This window comes from Marmota marmota, unplaced genomic scaffold, assembly GCF_001458135.2.
Source record: "Marmota marmota marmota unplaced genomic scaffold, marMar, whole genome shotgun sequence".
NCBI lineage: Eukaryota > Metazoa > Chordata > Mammalia > Rodentia > Sciuridae > Marmota > Marmota marmota.
Window position 1 is genome coordinate 6,415,745 of NW_025999942.1, and position 16,848 is coordinate 6,432,592.

The 16,848-nt window shown below is 38.5% G+C and overlaps 1 long non-coding RNA gene across 1 annotated transcript; it reads left to right on the plus strand.

The window, feature by feature from the left end:
* Window positions 1-165: 165 nt before the first annotated feature.
* Window positions 166-1,250, plus strand: LOC125616294. Its single transcript, XR_007346920.1, has 2 exons — window positions 166-664; window positions 1,115-1,250. It is a non-coding gene; the product is annotated as an uncharacterized LOC125616294 (long non-coding RNA).
* Window positions 1,251-16,848: the final 15,598 nt, after the last annotated feature.

The window sequence follows — 16,848 nt, forward strand, 5'->3', positions numbered from 1 at the left end:
AGGGGGAGGGGGAGGGGGAGGGGGAGAGAGAGAGGTATTTTAGTTTGTATACAACATTAAGGAGTATAGAAATCTCAGTACAAAACTATAACACATGGTGACCTTGGGCACGTTATTTAATTTGGGGTGCCTCCACTGCACGTTGGAAATCCTAATCCTTAACACATCTTTCAGAGTGCATATCTTTCAATTCTGTTTTAAAGTTTCTAAAAAGCATCCTAATCAAATTCTGTTACTTCTCTACAAAACAATAGTAAGCAAAGTATGAAACCTTACCTGAAACGCTGAAGCCAAGCAGTTGGATACAAGAGGATAATTTTATCAGTGATGTTATGAACAGAACTCCTTTTAATATCAGATTCTTTTTATGAACTTGTCATATGAATGGGCCCAGGGTCCAAATAAGTAGAATAACATTAAAAGAGAAAACTTTTCCCCTAAAATAAGATTGTAGGAAAAGGAAGCCAGTGTCCCAGGGTTTAGTCCTTTGGGCTTTTTCCAGCAGGAGGCCAGAGCAGCAACCACTTGGCAGGGCCCCAGGGCAGCCCCAGGGCAATGGGCTGCAGCTGCCTGGGAAGCAGATGAGTGGGATGGGTTCTGCTCAATTCCAGGTTAACCTGCTGCTCCCAGGTGCATCCAGGTTACATAGAAGCTGGCTGAAAAAGTGAGTTACTAATCTTTTTTCATTCGTTAATTTATTATTAAAGTGCTGAAACCTGGGAATTAACTCGGATCTCTTTTACTTTAGCTTTTGCTAATCAAAATTAATTTTTGGCCTTACTTAAAGAGATCATGTCTTCCCAGGGATGTTTATTCCAATATGATTAAAGTACATTTTTTTAAAATTAAAAAAAAATTCCCCAGGATCACAAAGAGAGAAAAAAAATAACTTTTAAAATTGCTCTTTTTAGATGGTTCGGGTTGGGGGTGTAGCTCAATGTTCTGTGAACTATGGAATGATTTAAATCTCAATTCCCAGAATGATGAACTACCCTCCTCTTCTCTTTGGCAGCTTTAGCTAGAGGATGAAATACTATGTTTGATCATTACACATGATCATTATTTATGAAGAAAACCCACAATATTTTTTCCTTCTTCTGTCTTCTCATTCCAGGACTGATCTCTGAGACCAAGGTGGGAGTTTTATAATTCCTCTCAACAGAAATTGCTCCAGGGAATATTTGGAAGAATCATTGGGGAAATTGACTCTTTCTCAGAAAGCTGAAGTAAAATAAAAATATAAAGCTGAACTATTGAGATCAAGGCAGAAGATACTTGGAACCAATTTTAAAGGGTGATTCTGATTTAGATAGGAGGAATAGACAACATCCTGGAATAGGTGTAGATGCACTTGAGGCAAGACTGTGCAAGTCAGGTAGTCAGACAAGTGCAAAGCAACATCCCTCTCTCATGTGCTTGATCTGCAACAACAACAGGGTCCTGCAGGGGAGATGAATGCATTGCAGATATCTTTATTCTTCACTCACTCACTCACTCACGCATCCGTTTATTCTATATTTTTGAAATTTTTTTTTTGTACTGGGGATTTAACTCAGGGGCACTTTACCAATGAGCTACATCCCCAATCTATTTTATTTTTTTACTTTGAGAAAGGAGCTTACTACATTTCTGAGGGCCTTGCTAAGTTGCTGGGACTGGCCTCTAATTTGCAGTCCTCTTGTCTCAGCCTCCCAAGTTGCTGGGATTACAAATGTGTGCCACCAGGCCCAGCTCCATCCATTTATTCTTTCATTCATTTTCCATATATAGATTTATTTAACCAGTCTTGTGCCAGGCCCTTTGCTGTATACTTGAGATTCAGAGATGAACATGAGAGAGTTTGCATCTTTAATAAGCCCACAGCCTAGATCAGGAATAAACTGATAATTAGAGTAAAGTGAAGTACAGTAATATAGAAAGATGCAGAATGATTACAAAGGAATGAAGAGGATCACTTGATTTGATTTAGGAGAAAAAAGTCTTTGAAACAAGTCTTGAAGACTCAATTGAGGTGAACAGGCAGACCAACTTGGGCAGGATGGGGATTCCAAATTGTAGAAACATGTGGACATGAGAGACTGTAGTATGTGACATGGATGATCATGACATTTAATATAGGCATAGTATGGGACATATAGGGTGTGAAGAGATGTGGCTGCAGAAGTGGAGAAAGTCCATATCCTTAAGGGATTTCTGTCACTCTAAATGGTCTTTGCTTAGTACCAAAGGTAATGGTGGACCCAAGAAATAGTTTGAACAAAGAAATGGCATGATTAGGTATGTAAGACTTTTTTAGTTTTTCACTCTTTAACTTTTCATTTTTATTTATTACATACTATAATATGTATTAATTATATAGTAGTACACAATAATGATTGGTTAAAATGTTCAATGCTTTGAATTTTGACTTTTGAACTTTATACAATCACATTTTTTTAAAAAAGCAAAGTAATCAAAGGGAATACAATAAATTATCTCAAATCCATCTTTACCCCAAAACACTCATTGTAAACACCTCTATTTAAACAGATAGCCTCTTTAGTTTCCTAAAAATATAAATATAGTAACTTATTTTTCCTTTTTCCTTATATAAAATATAACTATTTCCAGTTATGCACCTTACTTTTTTTTCTTAATAATGTATCTTAAAAGATTTTTCTGTATCTGCTGCAGTCTGGCTGGGCACAAATCACGAGCCACTGAAGCAGGAACAAACTTTATTTTTGAACTGCAGGAAAACACTTCACACAGCTCCCGGGGAATTCTCCCAAACGACAAGCAGCTCGTCCAGGAACCCCCAGCCAGAAATATCTCTCCCGGAAATCCCTCCTCCTGCACTTCCCCAACCAATGGGAACTCTCGGGGAATCCCCGGAAATCCCCACGAGAACTCCAAAATAGCGCCAGAACTCAAAAGTTGTGGCAGAGGCTGATAGTAATGCCTCGCCTGTCAATCAATACTATTGGCAAAATGCCAGGGGCCATACAGACTCGGCCGTGGCTCTCAGCATATATCAATACATAGAGACTTTCCTCAGTCTTTTTATAACTGTCTAGCATTTATAAATAAAATCTCTTAGGGTTGGGGGTGTAGCTCAGTGGTAGAATACAAGTTGGGTTCAATCTTCACACCTAAATAGATAGATACATAGTCTTCTTGCAATGAAAAAAAAAAAAAAGATTGGGGAAAAAGGATGCAGAAATCTAGGCAAGAAATAAGAGCTTTAAAAAGTAAAAAATCCAAGACAGAGGAGGTATACCAAGGAGACAGAGTAAACAAAAAAGAGAGAGAAAAATATTGGAAAAGAGACAAGGTCAAGAAAAGAATCAAAGATAACTTTGGGGTTATGGGCAATTGGTGAGACAGGATTAGGTGATGAAGCATTTACTGAGAGAAGGAACTCATTAAAGGAGCAAATCAGGACATAGCAAAGTCTGGAGCAAGATGAAGGGTTGATTTTTGAATATGCAAAATTTCCTGGGCCATATGTCTACCCAGGTGGAGAAGCCTATTAGTGAATATGGAGCTCAGGAGAGAGGTGAGAGATGTAGATTGTGAAATCATTGGAATAGAGATAATATTAAAGCCTTAGATATGGACAAATTCATCTAGCAAGAATATAGAACAAAAAACAAAAGCAGGTGAAGGCAGAATTCCCTGCATTGAACAGAGAGCTGGAGGAGGAGGAATAAACCCTACTTGGTTAGAGATTAGAACATCTTTTGCTAAATCCTGACCTGTGGAGCTATTCAACACCCATACACATATGTGTGAACACACACACATCCATGGTCAGAAGTCTAAGAGACTCCCAACCTACCTTGCCATGCTTAAGACTAGTAACTTCTTTGGAGCTCATTTTTTAAAAAATGATACTTAATCGTTTAGATGAGGACCAAAAAACACTGCCTTTAGATCTGCAGAAGAGGCCCCAGCATTGGATATCTCTTTGAGAACTCTCCTAGAATTATTCTCTTTCCTGCAGAATGAAAAGTTTGAGTATCAAGGAGGTCATATGCATAAGGATCCTGGTCCACACCACCCTCATATCTATACCATGCTCTAGGTATCTGGGGTTCTAGAATTGGCTGCTGTGATGTCCCTAAATCTTCACCCAGAGTCTGTGTATCACTTTGCCTGGTCTGTTCTCCTGAGGACAAAGTGTACCTACACTCTGGTGTCACCATTGGTAAGCCTAAGTGGTGGTCAAGATGTGACAATTTAAAAGAAGTATGGAAGAAACTAGGAAGGCTTAACTAGGATCTCCCCACAGATATGCTTGAAAATCTTCATGGTGGGGGTGAGAGGTGGGGGTGGGAAAAAAAAATTGATACACCAAGGGCCAGAGGCTGGGACCAGCACCTCTTCCCCAGCATATTGCACAAAGAAAGTGAGAATTCTGAATCCAAACTGTCCTTCCAGGCCATTGTGAATGTATACTTGCAAAATTGGAAGACAGCATGTATTTAATTTACCCCTATGTCAGTTTGATTTATAACTTGTAAATACCTAGACATATGGTGTATGGGCCTCCATTTTTGTTCCTGTGCTGGACCCAAAGGTTTATGGGTTGGCTCAGATGGAATAATTGACAGCCAATGAGGAAGGGTGGAGTAACCCTTATAGGAAGGAAGTATTTATAAACAAATTTGAGGAAGTTTGATTATTCAGTTAACAGCACATATTCATGCTCTTAGAACCTCATGTTCTGCATGAGCTCCCTTAATCTTTGTACTGTTGGAGTTTACAGAAGAATAAAGATCCAAAGAGATCACTAATATTCCTGTATTCACACAGTTAGCTAGCAAAGATTTTTCCTTTATTTAATTTTAATGCATTCTATATGTGTACCCGTAAGACAGTTTTTCAACATAGTTTCAACTGACTTCCACCTGTTGGGCACTATACAAAGCACTGTGTAAGTCAGACACAATCCCTACCCTTATTTACCTTATAATCAAGATCCACTTCAAATTTAGTTTTCACTCAGAATGGTTCATTCAAATCCCCAGGGTGAAGTACATTGACCTTCTATTTATTTTACATATGTAAGAGGAGCTATTTCTAAATTTTACTATAGTAAAACATACCATACCAAAACAAATAATAATAATATAATCGGTTTCTTGAGTATATGACCTGTACAGTCACCAATGGCCCATGCTTAGAAGGACCTCATGCTTGGTATTGGCACCAAAACAGACATGAGGACCAATGGAGCAGAATAGAAGACTCAGAGACAAACCCACATAAATACAGTTATCTCATACTAGACAAAGGCACCATAAACATACACTGGAGAAAATATAGCCTCTTCAATGGTGCTGGGAGAACTAAAAATCCTTATGTAGCAGAATAAAATTTAACCCCTATATCTCACTCTGCACAAAGCTCAACTCAAAGTGAATCAAAGCCTTAGACATTAGACCAGAAACTCTGTGCCTACTAGAAGAAAATGTAGGTCCAACTTTCTATCACCTCAACTTATGAACCAACTTCCTCAACACGACTCCAAAAGCATAAGAAGTAAAATCAAGAATCAATAGATGGATGGTATCAAACTAAAAAGCTTCTTTACAGAAAAGGAAACAATCAAGGACATGAAGAGGGACACTACAGAATGGGAGAAAAATCTTTGTCTCCGCACCTCAGATAAAGCATTAATCTTCAGGATATATAAAGAACTCAAAAACTTAACACAAAAAAAAAACCCCACAAATAACCCAATCAATAAATGGGAAAAGGAACTGAACAGACACTTCACAGAAGAAGAAATATGAATGGTCAATTAATATATGAAAAAATGTTCAACATCTATTGCTAAGTGAAGTTAGCCAATCCCCAAAAAACAAATACCAAATGTTTTCTCTGATATAAGGAGGCTGACTCATAGTGGGGTAGGGAACAGGAGCATGGGAGGAATAGATGAAGTCTAGATAGGGAAGAGGGGTGGGAGGGAAAGGGAGGGGGCAGGGGATTAGCAAGGATGGTGGAATGTGATAGACATCATTATCCAAAGTACATGTATGAAGACATGAATTGGGTGTCAACATACTTTATATACAACCAGAGAAATGAAAAATTGTGCTGTATATGTGTAATAAGAATTGTAATGCATCCCACTGTCATTTATTTTTTTAAAAAAATCAATTAAAAAAGTAAATAGAAAAAAAGAGAGAAATGCAAATTAAAGCTATACTGAAAGTTCATCTCACTGCAGTCAGAATGGAAACAATCATGAATACAAGTAACACTAAATGTTGGTGAGGATGTGGGGAAGAGTGCACTCATACGTTGCTGGTGGGACTGCAAATTAATGCAATCACTTTGGAAAGCAGTTTGGTGATTCCTAAAAAAGACTAGAAATGGAACCACAATAGACCCAGTTATCCCACTCCTCAGTATATACCCAAAAGATTTAAAATCAGCATACTATAGTGACACAGTCACATCAATGTTTATAGCAGCTCAGTTCATAATAGCTAAGCTATGAAACCAACCGAGTTGCTCTTCAACAGATGAATGGATACATAAAATGTGGTACATCAATGTTTGCAGCAGTACAATTCACAATAGCTAAATTGTGCCCCACCTAGATGCTCTTCAGTAGATGAGTGGATAAAGAAACTGTGGTATATATACACAATGGAATATTACTCAGCATTAAAAGAGAATAAAATCATGGCATTTGCAGGTGAATGGATGGAGTTGGAGAATATCATGCTAAGCAAAGTAAGCCAATCCAGAAAAACCAAATGCTGAATGTTTTCTCTGATAAGTGGATAATGATTCATAATGGGGGTGGGGGGAGCATGGGAGGAATGGAGGAACTTGGTTTGGGCAAAGAGTAGAGAGGGGAAGGGAGGAGAGATGGGGGTAGGAAAGATGGTGGAATGAGATGGACATCATTATCCTAGGTACATGTATGAAGACATGAATAGTGTGACTCTACTTTGTATACAACCAGAGAAATGAAAAATTGTGCTCCATTTGTGTACTATGAACTGAAATGCATTCTGCTGTCATGTATAACAAATTAGAACAAATAAATTAATAAATTAATGTTTTAGAAAAGAAAATGTGGTATATCTACACAATATAATATTACTCAGCCATAAAAAGAATGACTTTTTGACATTTGCCAATAAATGGATGACTCTAGAGACTATCATGCCAAGTGAAATAAGCCAATCCCCACAAAAAAACCAAAGGTTGAATGTTCTCTCTGGTGCGTGGATGTTAACACAAAACAAGGGTCTGGGAGGGAAGAATAGAAGTTTAGGGAATTAGACAAAGGGGAATGAAGGGAAACGATGGGCGACAGGAAAAGGGAAGATCATGGAAGGAATCTGACTTAACTTCCCTGTATACAGATATGAATGCACCACAGTGAATCTCTGTATCATGTCCAACCACAGTACTGGGATCCCAATTAGAACAAGATGTACTCCATGTTTGTATAAATATGTAAAAATAAACTCTACTGTCATGTGCAACTAAAAAGAACAAATTTAAAAGTTCTTTAATTGAAAAAAGAAGGACCTCTTGCTTGATTTAATGCTTTGCTGCCATCATCTTAAAAATCTGTTTTAATTTTTGAACAAGGTGACCCACATTTTCATTTTTGCACTGGTCTCTGCAACTTATGTAGCAAGTTTGGAGTCTGAAACATTTTTATCGCTCGCTCTAAGGGTGTGTTGCTTATGTAAGTGGGTGAAACGTTCACGGGTGGAGTTGCCAGATTTTAGCATACAAATGTGCAGTTCCAAATATTACATGGGAAGGCTTTTAAGTATATCCCAAATCCTGTGTGGGATATACTTATATTAAAATATTACCTGTATTTTAAATTTTGAATTCAACTATAATCAGGTGTCCTGTATCTAGGAAGCTTTCTCATGGTTTAAAGGTGGAAAAAGCCATCAGTCTCGGCCTAATTACTAACACATGCTCTTTCAGTCTCCAAAGCACCTTAGTGTATGAACTGAACCTCAGGGTCTTTAGGTGAAGGACACGGAGACCTTGTGGAAGGCTGAAGGTTCTGCGCTCTGTTTTTTAGAGAGAAGCCATGAAGAAAGGCTGAGGAGGGGGTGGGGAGCCCCTGGGCAGTTTCACATGGGCAATGCCAACAGGCCTTGTGAGAGTTAAGTGGACCTCTTTATTTTTCAATAATTATGAAAAATATTTCCAATGTGTGACTAGAACTCCCTACCTTACTTCATATTTTACACGTAATTGCTCACAGATAAGCCTTAGGCTTTCTTTGAATGGACAAATTCAAGAAATGGAGGTGAATGAATGCAAAGTGATTGAAGCATCACAAAGCAGGTGAGTTGTGGAGAGTTTGCCAAAATCTTTGTGGTGGAATTTTTATCTTGGTCTTTTTGGATTAATTCATATGCTTATATTAATTCCCTCTTCAGCGTTTCCTTTAGATGGTGGAATTGTTGGACTAAGACCCAATGATGGATGCTGATGAACTCCTAGATGCCTGACTCAGTTCTTCCTCCCCCATGTTTTAACTTTGACCCTACCATGTTCCAAAGGCTATTCTCCTAAAATCCTCAAATTTCTTTTAATGTCTCTATTGAGCCGCCTTTCTTCAGTTTTGGCATATTCCCTTCTTTGGCTTCTGTTCATCTTGAGCTCCTATTTCTCCAACTTGTAGCTCCTCCCCTGTCTGTCACCAAGCGGCCCTCACTATTCTTCGCGGCAGATAATACATGGGTTCTGTCTGGGCCTGTGTGTTAGCCTTCGGTTTTTCTGTTCTATCTCTTTGCAATTTCATCCCTTTCCAACCTTTCAATGGACCCCCCTCCACTGGTGTTCCAGAGCTGACTTGTACCAGCTCCTGAGAGCTGACTGACAGCATCTCTGCCCAATTCCACATTCAATGGCCTAACTGTGGGAGCAGAAGATCAGTTAACAGTACAAATCCAGCTCCCCTTTCCCCCACCCCCATATCCGATCACTCACTATTTAGCAGGATGCCACTGCCCATATCCAGCATTCAGGTCTTTCCACAGCCTGGATCCAACTTATCCTGCAGCCTGTTTTCCAACTTCTCTCTTTATGTGGCTTCCTCTCTACTCAGTGGCTGTCAGCCATCCTACCACTCTGCCTTTATTCATGTCCTGTCTCTTACTTCTTTCCATAAGATATCCCCTCCAGCCTCAGCCTTGCCTGATAATCTTCCAGTTCAATTTGGGGAGGTCTCTTGGGTGACATTTTTCACCTTCCTGCTTGTATCACAGTTACTTGTGTACCTGTCTTTTCTCATCCATAAAGTCACACATCGAATCATGACCCCCAATTTTTCTGCTTGGTTTGGTGTTTTCGGTGGTGCTAGGGATAGAACCCAGGGCCATAGGCATGCTGGGCAAGCATCCTACCACTGCTCTGCATCCCAGAACCTCTCTTATTCTTTTAATACAACTTTTTTCTTTTAATACTACTTTTTCTGTCCCTTAACTTAAATAGTTCATGTATCAAATACACATTTTTTCAAATCGCTGGGTTTATTCAAATGGAAAAATTTCAGATCTTAAACAAGACATCAAAATGCTTTGAATTAAAACAACTGACTTTGAATCTTTTTGATTGCACAAGTCTTTGAGAGAGGTGCCAAAATATTCTTTAAAAAAAAAGAAATGAAATTAAACTATGCTTTGGGTTTTTTGTTTGTTTGTTTTGAGAACCAAGGTTTTGGGTTTTTTGTTTGTTTTGTTTTTTAATTATTATTATTATTATTATTATTATTATTATTATTATTATTATTATTTTGTAGTTGTAGATAGATTGAATGCCTTTGTTTCTTTTTATGTGGTGCTAAGGATCGAACTCAGTGCCTCACACATGCTAGATAAGTGCTCTGCCACTGAGCTACAGCCCAAGCCCCTGTTTTGTTTTTTAATATGAATGGCAATAGAAGAATTCTTTCAAGCTGGAAATAGAAGTCATTACCTACTCCTGGTCGATCCTAGCTAACATCACACTGAAATTGCTTCACTCAAAACTGAGCCCCTCCTCTATGGAAGATACAATATTGTGTGCTATCTCTCATAAAATACTTGGAATTACCAGAAAATATAATCCCTTCCTCAATTTTTGTGTGCTAATGGCATTGAAAACAAAGAGGGTGATTCATGTAGAGTAATCCATATTAAAATTTAAAATGCATTAAAATTAAATAAAGGGCATACTTCAAGAGCACATATAATTTACATTTGGGTAATGAGTGAATAGATACTTCCTTTGCAGAATTTTCCCTTGGTATGCTACGAGCAATGTCAACTATTGATGCCTTCAGCTTATAAATGGAGTGTAGTCATAGAAGCAGAATTTTAAAATCCATTTGCCAGGCCTCTTTCTCAAAAAAAAAAAAAAAAGTCTCTATTGTGCACCTCTTTATCTACTTCCAGATAGCTTCTCCCATTTAATTTTACTGCTACTGACAGTAGCCATGTGTACACATGTGCACATGTGTGTTTGAGCTAGGAAACACATAGTAGAGCAACGTGGTCATTCTTGTGTTTTTATATTCTCATATCGCATACAAACAAAAGAGGGTTTCGTTAAGACATGGGACCTGTCACAAATTAATGATAACCAACTTCATTTCATGGAAGCAGTATTGGATATTTCTCACCGAAAACCTAGGATTTCTTACAAGCCACTGTGTTCACATTGTACAGACAGCAGCTGTAGGTCTGGGCTCTGGGACTGGGCTTTTCCATTACAGCTCTGACCTAGGTGGCAAGGTGCAGGAGACATGGCCTTGAGGGCAAAGTTACTCAGTAATTATTCTAGCTCTGGGGACGTCCTGGATCTTGACAATTCTCCAGGAAAGGGAGGTGGGCAGAGCAACAATGCTCTGCCGCCCCCAGAACTGCCTAGAAACTTGCAATCACTGGAGTGCGCCCAGTTTACCTGGGGAACTGGCGTCCTCTCTGTCAGACAGCCCTTCCCAAATCTTAGTGAATCGGGCCAATCCCTATTTCCACTGGCCTGAAAGCAGTTCCAAAAACCTGTCTTGGGAAGATGAGGGTGCTGTTGTCAGAACCGCCCCTTACAGAACCTTTGGGTAAATATGAAATGGCACCCTTCTGGGCAGATTCAGCCTCCCCTTAGGGCGCATGGCTGCTGGATGAGCAGGGTGTAACTGGGTTTCGCTTTCACTAAACTTCCTACCCACAGGTGCAGGCACAGCCTACACTTAGCATACCTCTGACTTACATTGTTCATTTGCTTTCCTCCAAATATGAAAGAGCAACCATAGAGTATTTTGAGCTTAATATTTGCAGTTTTCAGCAGTCCCTTGATAACATTCCATTAAGTGAGATCTGCTTATAATAAGCCCCCTGATTACACTTTTGGCTTCCCAGTTTGCCATATCCTGTCTGCTTCTGATACGTCATTGCCAAGGTTATAAGCAGATGTGTTCAAGATAAAGCCTGACTTTAAGATGACTCTTGTAGTGGTTTATCTGTAAGACATGTCAGATAATTTTTCCATTGTACCAAATTATTTTAAGCCTGTCTTGGGTGACTGCATGTTATAATCCCTACCTATTATAGACATCAGGTCCTTAAATAACCTTGTGAAAGAATTGTTAACCCACTGTAACATGATCATAGGGAATTTCTCCTGAGTTCTATGGGAATTATATGAAAATATGTTTATATATTTAATTTAGCACTGTACTGGAATTATGTTCCTTTTCAGCTAATCCGACAACATAGCCTACTTCTCACTCATTTCTCTGTGATAGAAGTGTCCTTTTCAAGGGCATCCTTGAAGCCACAAGATCCAGAAAAAGATTCTCTCCCTCAAAAGAGAGGATCTTCTCACAGGAGAAAGAAGGAGAAGGAGAAGCTGCAGCATCCAGGGTGTCTTGTCACTAACTAGAAAGGGTTAAACAATCAGCAGAGAAGGGGAAGTAGATTAGTAAGAGTCTTTTCTATGCTGCAGCCTAGCACTGTGCCTGGAACACAATCAATGTTTGCTGAGTGATTGTTTATGTGTGTGTGGGGGTGGGGGGAGTCCAGTATACAATGACCTTGTGACATACACCATCAACCAGGGACCCAGGTCTTTAAGATATGGAAAATCACTCTAGGTTTCTTTCTGGCTGTTTGGGTTCATACCTTTAGAGACTGTGGTGCTGGCACCGTTTTACAAATCCCCAAATGGGTAATGCTTTTCTATATTTTAGACACAATGAAAATGCCAAGGATCACATGTTCTCACTGCATAAACATATCCTGACAGGTTTTTTTTTTAAATAGCTATTTAATTTACAAAGAATGTTGCTATTATTAAGGACATGTTGGTTCCAATGGATTAAGGCAGATCATCACATTTTATAAACTGCCAACATGTAGTGACACTTTCCTCTTTAGGATGAGTTTCATCCAATTGAAGTGCTGGTTTCTGGTTTATAATTCAATCCATTTCACTGACTCACAGAGGGTGGAGTGAAATGGCAAAGCCTCTGGCCCTTCAGTCAGAGGATTTCACGGTCCTGGGTGATTACGCGTGTATGTTCTGACCACAGGAGGTGCTGTGGAGAACCGTGGTCAATAATTACCACCCTGCAACTGACTTTCATGTATTTCGAGACCTGCTCTCACATAAACATGTTGGATCAGAGGAAACAAATAAAACTTAAGTCTGTCATTAAACTAGGGAACTTTGGAGGGATCGGGAGGTAGAATATGTTATGGTGGTGCCAGCTAGAATACGATCCAAAGAGAGACTCTGACAACCAGCAATTCCTCACTCCCAGGGACATGACGTACCACCTGCAATTACTGCCTGTTATAAAGGGATGCAAACACTGGCCAGACACAGCATAACAAAGCGTCCATTGTACACACAAGTGCATAGGAATAAATATGGAAAACTAAACATTATTGCTGTGGAAAGAAAATTGTGGATCCTTCTGTCCTGGCAACTTTCTGAATTGGGCAACTGGAAACCTCAAAGAGTACCAAACCCTGTATGCTATGCATTTCCTTGCACACACATACCGTACTTCTAGCCATAAATTAGCACAGTAAGAGACTAATAACAAAAACAATGAAAAAGGCAATTATAACAATATACTATAATAAAATTGCCAATGTTACTACTCATGCTCTTCGGGGCCATTGTTAAGTAAAATAGAGTTACTTGAGCACCCTCCCCCCACCCCGCCACACACACACACACACACACACACACACACACTGTGATACCACCATGTTCCATGATCTGGTAATCCAGGGGCACCAGCAAGCATGGAGTGGCATGATGTGAGATCTCATCACACTACTCAGCATAGCACAGAATTTAAAACATGTAAGTTGTTTATTTCTGGAATTTTTCATTTAATATTTTAGCTGAAGTCTTTAAAAACAGAACTGTAGAAAAGAGTAGACCAGTGTACTTTTGAAGTGTGATAAGGAATTAATGTCCTTCCAGCTGAAGGAATACAGATGGTTCTGGGCTTGTGTGAGAACGGAGAATCTAGAATCGGGTACAAAAATTCAACTAAATTATAAAGTCTCTCTAGTGCTTTAATATTTAATATGTTTCTTTCTAGGTAAGCCCATTCAGAGTTAGGAACAGTTTAATTTTGGAAAGATTGATGTTAACAAATTGTTGATTTAAGGTTTGGACATATGCACAAATCAAATACTACCAATTCTTGTGTATATGTATCAACATAAGAGAATGAAAACACAGGATTCAAAATGAAGGTAACGAAAAAATCTTGCATAATTCTCTTTGTAGAGTGTTTTCTGGATTCATATCTAACTATTGATATGCCTGAATTCTGGTGATTTTAAATATTTCAAGCAAAATAGCAAAGCCCAATTTTTAAAAAAAAAATTTTAATTTGTTCTTTTTAGATATACATGATAGTAGAATATATTTTAATATATTATACATACATAGAGTATAACTGCCTCTTCTTGTGGTCGTACATGATATGGAGTTACACTGGTCATGTATTCATATATGAACATAGGAAAATTATGTCCGATTCATTCTACTATCTTTCCCATTCCCATCTTCCCTCCCTTCCCTCCATTCCTTTTTGTCTAATCCAAAGTACTTATATTCTTCTCCTCCCTACCCTCCCTTGTTGTGGGTTAGCATCTACATATCAGAGAGGACATTTGGCCTTTGTTTTTTTTGGATTAGCATATTTCACTTAGAATGATAGACTCCAGTTCCACCTATTTACTATCAAATGCTATAATTCTATTCTTCTTTATGGCTGAGTAATATTCCATTGTGTATATGTACAACATTTTCAGCAAAATCCAATTCTGAAGAAGATGGAGGAAGACTAGCCATCTTCCCACTCCTCCATGCCCCTTACTCTGTCCAAGAAACTGACAATGTTGCCAGTTGACACTGCATGTGTCTTATCCTGAGAAAAAAAACAAATGAGAACATGGACATGTGCAGTCACTAACAAAACTACTTATACACACACATACACACCACACAAGAGCATTCTCTTTTTGGAAGTGAAAGCTCCCTCTTGTCCGTTCTTTTTCACTCTGGGTGAGGGAAAACAGGAAGAATGTAGTTTCTACTATGACACCGTCGTGCCTCAGTTATTCTAACCAGAGCTCTTTTGTCAAGCTCCAGAATTTTAGACTCAATAGCTTTGCAAAGATATCACGGACAGATTCAGTCATTTTGCCCATTAGTGCAAAGCTGCATTTCTTAAGCTCTTTTGCTAAGAAGTAGTTCTACAAGGTGTGAATGGATTCACTGTAAAATTAAAATCTTCAAACCAAATAAGTTTGGGTGTATTTCCTTTGGGATAACTTTGGAATTTCTTGATGAACATCATCCTGTCAAAAACTCACAAAGATGTCCTTGTACAGAAATTTCTTTGTTGGACCCATGGTTTTCCTAATTTCTTTAATAATAAAATCTTTTAGAGGAATATCTATAAGCACCTGTAGAACTAATGTCAACAACATTTATTTTTGTTGGAATATACTGCCGTCTTAAAAAAAATTCAAAGAAGTGGGAAAATTATTATCCGTATGTAAAAGAAAAATGTAAATGAAAGCACAAATATTCACTAATACTTCAACATTTCATATTGAAAACAAAAACTTTACAAGCCACAATAGCAGTGAATCCCTGAAATGAAGCAAGGCTATAGTTTTAAGTAAAAATGGTTATATAAATATATATTCACATACTTTATTTCTGTCAGGTACCCATTTACTGGAATAATAATATGATAGTACTAGCTTCCCTTTAAAAAATGGAATTAGCATATTGAGCACAAATTGTACATAAAATTAAGAAATTACAATGCTGAATATAACTTATGAAGTTGTGAATTGTATGTAAGTCCCATGTTTTCTATTGATTTTCATGCTGTGATCTGTTAAAAAAAAAAGATGAGGTTTGTTTTAAAGTCGCTCTTCTTCTGAATTCCCATGAAGGAAATAAAGATGTCTCAGGAGAAATTTTTTCCTGAAATCTTTTGGAATTTGAAATTTTCACGGGATCATCACTATAGCAAACGTTGGACCCATGTTCACCTTTATCCCTAGGAAGGACATTTTTGCTTTCCCAAGATGAGCCCTTCTAACCTGCGCGCATCATTTCTGGTCTTAGGCACAGACAGGAGGGACAGCTGGTTTCCTCCCTGCTCTGCTGGTCTAGCTCCTTGTCCTGGCCTGGGGCTCCTCTTCCATCCCATTCCCTCTTACAGATGCACCCCTGGCTCCGGCCTCCTCTCAGCACAGCTCACAGGAACCCTGGTTGCCTCCAGAGCTGGCCTCTTGATCCACTCCCTGCCCCTACAATGTGGACAGTGAAAGCATTCACTGAATTGGGTCATCCAGAATCACAAGTTCATCAGCAAATTAGTAATATGAACAGGAGTGGATTTTCAAAGGGAGTTGGTTTTGAACAGGTAATAAAAAAAAAATCTCAAAAGAAAAAAAAATAAAGAGCTGGAGTTCAGGGAGGAAGTATATCATTCTATTCTGCGAACTTGTTCAGACTTTCTGAAAATCATCGCCATGTATTTTAATTTTTCTTCCCTTAGCAACCGCTTCTCATTTGTCAGCTGCCTACCATGACACATTTTACCTGAAGAGTTTGGTAAAAACACTCAATGAAGGAGGACTCAGCTCAATTTCCTCTTTCTTTTTGATTTTTCTACTTCCATTAGGGCTTGTCCCGGGCCAACAGGTTGGAATACATAATCTAGTGGTTTTCAAAGAGTGAACTGAGGAACTCTGGGATGGGGAAGTTGAGATTTCTTTCGGGGAGTCCACAAGGTCAAAACTGTCTTTATACTAGTATTAGGATGTTCATTATTATTTGATTTTTTTACTCCCATTCGCTCAGGAGGGTGTATGTTTGGAAACTCACCACAGGTCTCTATGAATATAAATCTCTAAGATAGTATGAAACAGTTGTCCAGATTTAATTAATGTCAGTTGCCAGACAATGTGCTCCGTGATCACACAAACAGTTAGCCTTCAGTACCCACAGTTTCTGCATCTGTACAGTCAGCCAACCAGGAATCTAAAATATTCAGAAAAAAGTTTTGTGTGTGTACTAAACATGTATAGGCTTTTCTCTCGTCATTAGTCCCTAAACATACAGTACGACCATTTATAGAGCACCGCTGTTATATTAAGGGTTATAAGTAATCTAGAGATGATCAAAAATATACAGAAGGATGGGTGTGGGTTACAGGCAAATTCTCCACCATTGAATATAAGGTACTTGAGCATCAGATTTTGGTATCAGCTGGTGGGGGGGTGGGAGTCCTGAAATCAATTTTATATAACAATGATATATATATATATA